The sequence below is a fragment of the Prionailurus viverrinus genome, unplaced genomic scaffold, assembly GCF_022837055.1.
Source record: "Prionailurus viverrinus isolate Anna unplaced genomic scaffold, UM_Priviv_1.0 scaffold_33, whole genome shotgun sequence".
NCBI classification, from domain to species: domain Eukaryota; kingdom Metazoa; phylum Chordata; class Mammalia; order Carnivora; family Felidae; genus Prionailurus; species Prionailurus viverrinus.
The window spans coordinates 8539377-8546438 of record NW_025927604.1 but is presented as its reverse complement, the minus strand read 5'-3'; the positions used below and the strand labels follow the sequence as shown (position 1 = coordinate 8546438).

Here is a 7062-nt window from a genome sequence, read left to right as displayed (position 1 = left end):
CGGGAACCAGCTTGCTGTTTAACCAAAGGGTGAGTGATTAGATAAGTCTATCATTGAACATGGGTCATGACCATTTCACGAAATTGGCATTGTGGGTTTTTTTTTAATCTCTACTCATTTTCCTCAAAAAAAGGCGGAGAAAAAAGAAATCTTATAATCCTTATGTGTGGTGAGAAAGAATGTATATTAAACTTTTGAAGGAACAGAACTTTGCCTCTTCCCGTGAGTAAAACGAACACGGTTAATCATTGAGTATCCACAATTTATCTTTTCTAGGATTGTGGCATGGCCCATATAAAGAATCCACACTTTGAGCTCATTTCCCGTTTGGGAAAATATTCCTACATTGGCTCTTTCTCAGCCTCTGGTTGACCGAGGTGGTAATATTAGGATTACCCAAAATGTGTCAGTGGTGGGGGAAAAAATCAGCCTTGAAAGAAACACTGAAATGTTGCTTTCTTAAACAGGCTTTGAAAAATTGTCTCATTTAACTTATGGTTCCTTACTCAACTCATAATCCGGTGAAGGAGAGATAAGGTCATGTCACCCACTTGCTATTTATATTGCTGAGTACTCGTCAGCTTTCCAAAGAAGCTGAACATCGTGTCCAGTACTTTGCAAAATTCTTTTGAATCCTCTAATGATCACTTCGGTAGGAAATGTCAACCAGGCCAACTCGGCTGTCTTTCGCGGGCTCTCGTTTTATATTTAACTTCGAAAATAGAGCCACCATCCTTTCAGACAATCAGCCTGCTCACTCGCGCTGCTGGATTTAATTCGTCGCGAAAGGAAAAGCGGGCGGCAGGTAAATGTTAATGTCACGGTTGGGCAGGGAGTTGTAGCAATTTCAAGCCACGCCTTGCTCTGTCACGCTCTTAGTTAGGCGTCGTCTTACGTTACATTACATTACTTTTCTAGCTACCATCTACTCCTAAATAACTACTTTTAGTGAACGCTTATCACGTGCTAATCACTAGAATACAAGACAGTAGTTTAGTCTCCACGTTATCTTGCCAGGTAGGCATCATTATCCTCGTTTTAGAAACGAGAAGGCCGAGGCTCCAGCGGGCCTGTGACATGCCTGCCCAGGGCTGCACGAGCCAGTCAGTGCCAGAGTCCGGCTTTGGACCCAAGACAGTATGATTCAGTCCCAGACTCCTTCCAGGCACGACCGCGATCCCCTTCTCAGCGTACGTGACTTGAAGTTCTGGAATTCTTTGGGCTCGCGCTCTCGCCACGGGAACATGTCTTAATTTGGGGACAATTATTCAGAAGCTGGGACAAATACTAGATAGATAGATGATAGATAGATAGATACGTACATACATACATACATAGGGTATATATATATATATATATATATACTGAGAGATATATAAATCTGGACAGTGAACCCCTAAAACTGTAGTTAGAAATTTGTATTATATGTCTCGATAGATAGATAGATAGATAGATAAATGATAGATAGATAGATACATACATACATACATGCATAGGGTGTATATATATATATATATATATACTGAGAGATGTATAAATCTGGACAGTGAGCCCCTAAAACTGTAGTTAGAAATTTGTATTGTATGTCTCACTAGATAGATAGATAGATAGATAGATAAATGATAGATAGATACATACATACATACATGCATAGGGTGTGTATATATATATATATATATATATATATATATATACTGAGAGATATATAAATCTGGACAGTGAGCCCCTAAAACTGTAGTTAGAAATTTGTATTATATGTCTCACTAGATAGATAGATGATAGGTAGATACATATATACATACACACATACATACATAGGATGTGTATATATATATATATACTGAGAGATATAAATTTGGGGTAGAACTGTTTAGATCTTCATTTTTATTTATTTTTTTAAGTTTCCTTATTTATTTTGAGACAGAGTTTCTCTCTCAGGGGAGATCAGGGGAGGGACAGAGAGCGAGGGAGAGAGAGAATCCCAAGCAGGCTCTGCACCATCAGCACAGAGCCGGGTGTGGGGCTCGAACCCATGATCGGTGAGACCACGAGCCGCGCCCAAATCAAGAGTCGGATGCCTAACCCACTGAGCCACCCAGGTGCCCCTAGATCTTGATTTTTAAAATCTGGAATATTTATTTTTATGTGCAGTTAAGGAACTCAGTGTGAGCTCTTTTAGGCAGCCTCGCCTAAAACAACCTGTCACAGCAAATCCAGAAAGTTATTAGTGCTTTGAAATATGACATTCGTACTCATCTGCACCTCACATCGTCTCAAACCGTATTTTTAACATTTGGGGAAAACACGCAACGCGATGTATCTTTCAAAGAGTTAAGGAACTGGGGCAAAGGGCAAATGAGGGGAGAGAAAAATAAAACGAAACCAGGGGAGAGAGGTTAGTACACACTTCATGCCGTGCTGTGTGTGAGTCATTCATGGCATCTCGATTTAAAAATAAAACAGCACACAACCTGCTTTCCCCAAAATGTGGCTTCTTGCTCGGGAATCTCCATCTATTTTTTTCAGCGTTGGAACTTCTTATCCTTTTTTGTACTTGGTTCTTTCTACCCTGCCTTGGGAAATATCCCGCTTGATTTTTGTCCATTTTCTTTTCTCTTTTTTTTTTTTTCCTCTAATAGGCAACCATCCACAGCAGCCTGAGACAATGAAAACTCACTGGCGCTTTTTTAAGCAAGTGATGACGAGGAGCATTTGAGGATGCGTTCGTCAGGTTCGTTGGAACTTCTTATGCGGGCAAGCTCATGTTTCCAATTCGGGACTCAGAGCAAGCAATCAGCTGTATAGACGCTTGACGTTAGCGCTGAGAGCCGCGGTATCTTTAGCAGCTCACAATGTAGGGTGACGCCAATTGGATGAGTCGTCCCCATGGAAAACAGCCCACTTGGCGTACGTTCCCGAAGCTACGATCTGGCAGCGGTACCGAGACCTTTCTTCTAGAAATTGCTGTTACCGCCACACACGGGAGACAGATCCAAAAGGGGAAATTTAGTTTCTCCACCGGCTCGTCCTTTGCCGTGAAGCTTGTGTAGGGCACCCTCCATAAAATCCCTTTTGCAAAGTGAAAACATCGATAGCATTCTTCACGTCACTATTTTCCGTGGATGAGTTGAACGTGGTAACGTGGAATGTAAATACCTCTACATGTAACTACAAAATGTTTTAAATAAAATGGGAAGCGTGCATTATTTTCATTTTGTGCCACTGTAAATATGGAAAGAAGTAATCGGATATACTAGGCAGAATTGGGGGGGGGGTAGATGGGGCCTAAATTTCTAAAATCAATGTTTGCTGCATTTTTATTTTTCCTTTCAATGACTTAAAAAAAAAAAGGGCTTCGTATTTTGGAACAGTTTTAGATTTACAGCAAAATGACACAGAAATTTCAAAGTCCCGGGGCACCTGGGTGGCTCAGTCGGTTGAGCGTCCGACTTCAGCTCAGGTCATGATCTCGAGGTCTGTGAGTTCAAGCCCCGTGTCGGGCTCTGTGCTGACAGCTCAGAGCCTGGAACCCACTTCAGATTCTGTGTGTGTGTGTGTGTCTCTATCTCTCTCTCTCTCTCTCTGCCCCTCCCCTGCTCATGCTTTCTCTCTCTCTGTCAAAAATAAATAAATATTAGAAACACAAATACTTTTAAGAAATTTCAAAGTCCCATACCCTGCCCCTCCTGCACTGTTTCTCCTGTTATATTAGTGTGGTATGTGTCTTACATTAGTGGGGGGTGTGTTACAGCTGATGAGCCAACATGGCTACCTTGTTATGAACCAAAGCCTTAAGTCTACATTAGGATTTACTCTCTGTGTGGTCGTGTTCCGGGGAGTTTGACGAATGCCTCATGTCTTGTAGCCACCATTACGGTATCATATGAAATAGCTTCATCTCCCTGAAACCCCGCCTGTTCTACCCATCCGTGCCCCCTCTCCAGCCTCCCCCAAGCCCCAGCAACAACTCACGTGTCTCTAGTTTTGTGGTTTCCAGAGCGACCTATAGTTAGGATCATACCACACGTAGCCGTGTGAGCATTGAGCTCATAAGCGTTAAGCTTATATGGATGTATTACAGTTTCTTTTGTTTAATATTTATTTATTTTTGAGAGAGACAGACAGAACGCAAGTGGGTTAGGGGCAGAGAGAGAGGGAGACACAGAATCGGAAGCAGGCTCCAGGTTCCGAGCCATCAGCACAGAGCCCGACGCGGGGCTCGAACTCACCAGCCGCGAGATCGTGACCTGAGCCGAAGTCAGGCACTCAACCGACTGAGCCACCCGGGCGCCCCAGGTTTGTTTATCCATTCACCTACTGAAGGACATCTTCGTTGCTCGCAAATGTTGTTAATTCTGAACAAAGCTGTAAACATTCACGTACAGGTTTTCACGTGGACCTAAGTTTCGCCTCCTTTAGGTAAGTGCCGAGGAGTACGGTTGCTAGATCTCACAGTAAGCCCAGATTTAGCTTTGTAGGAAACCCCCAAACTGTCTTCCAAGGTGGCTGTACCATTCTGCCTCCCCCCCAGCAATGACAGAGAGCTGCTCCTGTTCCACAGCCTCACCAGCGTGGCACATGTCACAATCTCCCAGTCTGTGGCTTGGCTTTCCTTTTCTTTTCTTTTTTTCCCACTACTTACTCATTTAAGTAATGTCTACACCCAACGTGGGGCTTGAACTCACAACCCCGCGATCAAGGGTCACGCGCTCTTCAGCCTGAGCCAGCCAGGCGCCCCTTGTCTTCTCTGTCTCTCCACAGGGTCTTTCGCAGAGCACAAGTTTTAAATTGCAGCCAAGTCCAACTTATCAACCTCCATGGATCATGCTTTTGGTATTGTATCTAAAAAGTCATCGCAGGCCTGACCGAGGTCACCTAGATTTTCTCCCGTGTTATTTTCTAGAAGGCCTATAGTCTTGTGTTTTATATTCAAGTCTGTGATCTGTTTTGAGTTGTTTTGTGAAAGGTGGAAGGTCTTTTTTTTTTACATGTGGCCGTCCGGTTGTTCTAGGATTATTGGTTGAAAAGTTTGCTGACCATTTTATGATGTCAGGAAGGAAAAAAAACGTCCTGGAATGTCACAGTACTGCTGGCCATCTTGGGACAGGTACCAACCTCCTGGAGGCCCACTTACTCATCCCCGTCCCACATCTCAATCTTATATTTGCAACACCTACTCCTGAGAGAGTATATTGATCAAATATTGCCACAATAATTCTGTGCAGCAATTCCCCTACCCCTCCCCTCCTCAAACTCAGTGGTTTAAAATGTTACTAATTTGGGGGCGCCTGGGTGGCTCAGTCAGTTGAGCGTCCGACTTTGGCTAAGGTCCTGATCTCACGGTTTGTGGGTTCGAGCCCCACATTGGGCTCTGTGCTGACAGCTCAGAGCCTAGAACCTGCTTCGGATTCTGTGTCTCCCTCTCTCTCTCTCTCTCTCTCTCTCTCTCTGCCCTTCCCCCACTCACGCCCACGCACTCTCTCTCTCTCTCTCTCTCTCTCTCAAAAATAAACATTCAACAAAAAAAATTTTTTTAATGTTAATAATTGGGGGCCCCTGGGGTGGTTCAGTCGGTTAAGCATCCAACTCTTGGTTTCAGCTCAGGTCGTGATCTCATGGTTTCGTGTGGTCGAGCCCCGCATCGGGCACTGTGTTGGCAACTCGGAGCCTATTTGGGATTCTCTCTCTCCCTCTCTCTCTGCCTCTTCCCCACCCACGTGGTCTCTGTCTCTCTCAAAAATAAATAAGTGCTCACATCGGCAGCACATATACTAAAATTGGAACAATACGGAGAAGATTAGCCTGGCCCCTGCACAAGGAAATTCGTGAAGCGTTCCTTATTTTTATGAGGACTTTAAGAGACAAAACAGATGAACATAAGGGACGGGAAGCAAAAATAATATAAAAACAGGGAGGGGGACAAAACATAAGAGACTCTCAAATATAGGGAACAAACAGAGGGTTGCTGGAGGGGTGGTGGGAGGGGGGATGGGCTAAAGGGGTCAGGGGCACCAAGGAATCTACCCATGAAATCCTTGTTGTTCTATATGCTAGCTGGGATGTAAATTATAACAACAAATAAATTTTAGAAAAATAGATAAATAAATCTTTAAGGAATAAATACATAAAATAAAATGTTGATAATTTATCCTCAAGCTCCCAGGTCTTGGATTGGTTGGACAGTCTCATCTGGGGGCCCAGGCCGGAGGGACGGTGGTTGGTCCTTGGGGCCAGTAGAAATACGTGATACCTCTTAAGGCCTAGGCTGGGAACCGGTACGCTGTCCCTTCTGCTCATATCCTATTGGCCAAAGCAAGTCACGTGGCCAAGCCCAACATCAGTGGGGCAGGAAAATATATTTTTCCCGTGAAGATGGAGAAGAAGGGCGTGAATGTTTGTTGGACGGTGGTAAAGGAATCACATGGTAACATGAACAGGCAAAGTTAAATGTAAAGAATTACTAACTAGAATGGGAGATTGAAGTTACAGAGGTTTGGTTAAAAAGGAGTAAAGAAATATAGGAACAGCCGATGTAAGGAGTGGATGTTTTATATCTAAAAAATATAGGAACAGCCGATGTAAGGAGCAGCCATTACACCTAGGACTAAGAGAGAGAGTTCAAGGTAGAGGCCCCTTCTACCCCCAGGGCTGACATTCAGATCCTATTGGAGAGCCAGCCGTGGCTGGCTGGATAGCACGGAAGACAGTCTGTTCCTGTGTCGCCAAGTGCCCTCCTCAGATCTGTTATGCCAGAACCCCCCCAGGGGCTTGTTACAATGCCGAGTTCTAGGCGCCACTGGAACTAACTGAACGAGAATAGGGGGAGGGAGATAGGAATCTGTAGTTTCATCTACTACTCCAGCTAGCTTTCCCTACACGAGCTTAAGATCTCGGAGCTCTGTGAACAGGGAGACCTTGTTGATTCACTGTCGTATCCTTGTCTCTTAGCCCAGTATCTGCCACTTGCTAGGTGTTGCTGTAGACAGGTTGTTCCTGGACTGGTTCCCATTGGTTGGTTGGTTGGGAGATAACATTCAAACCCAACCGGTTGTAACTGGCCAT

General features: G+C 44.3%; 1 pseudogene; it reads left to right on the top strand.

The window, feature by feature from the left end:
- Positions 1–5747: 5747 nt before the first annotated feature.
- Positions 5748–5845, top strand: LOC125158353 (uncharacterized; annotated as a pseudogene).
- Positions 5846–7062: the final 1217 nt, after the last annotated feature.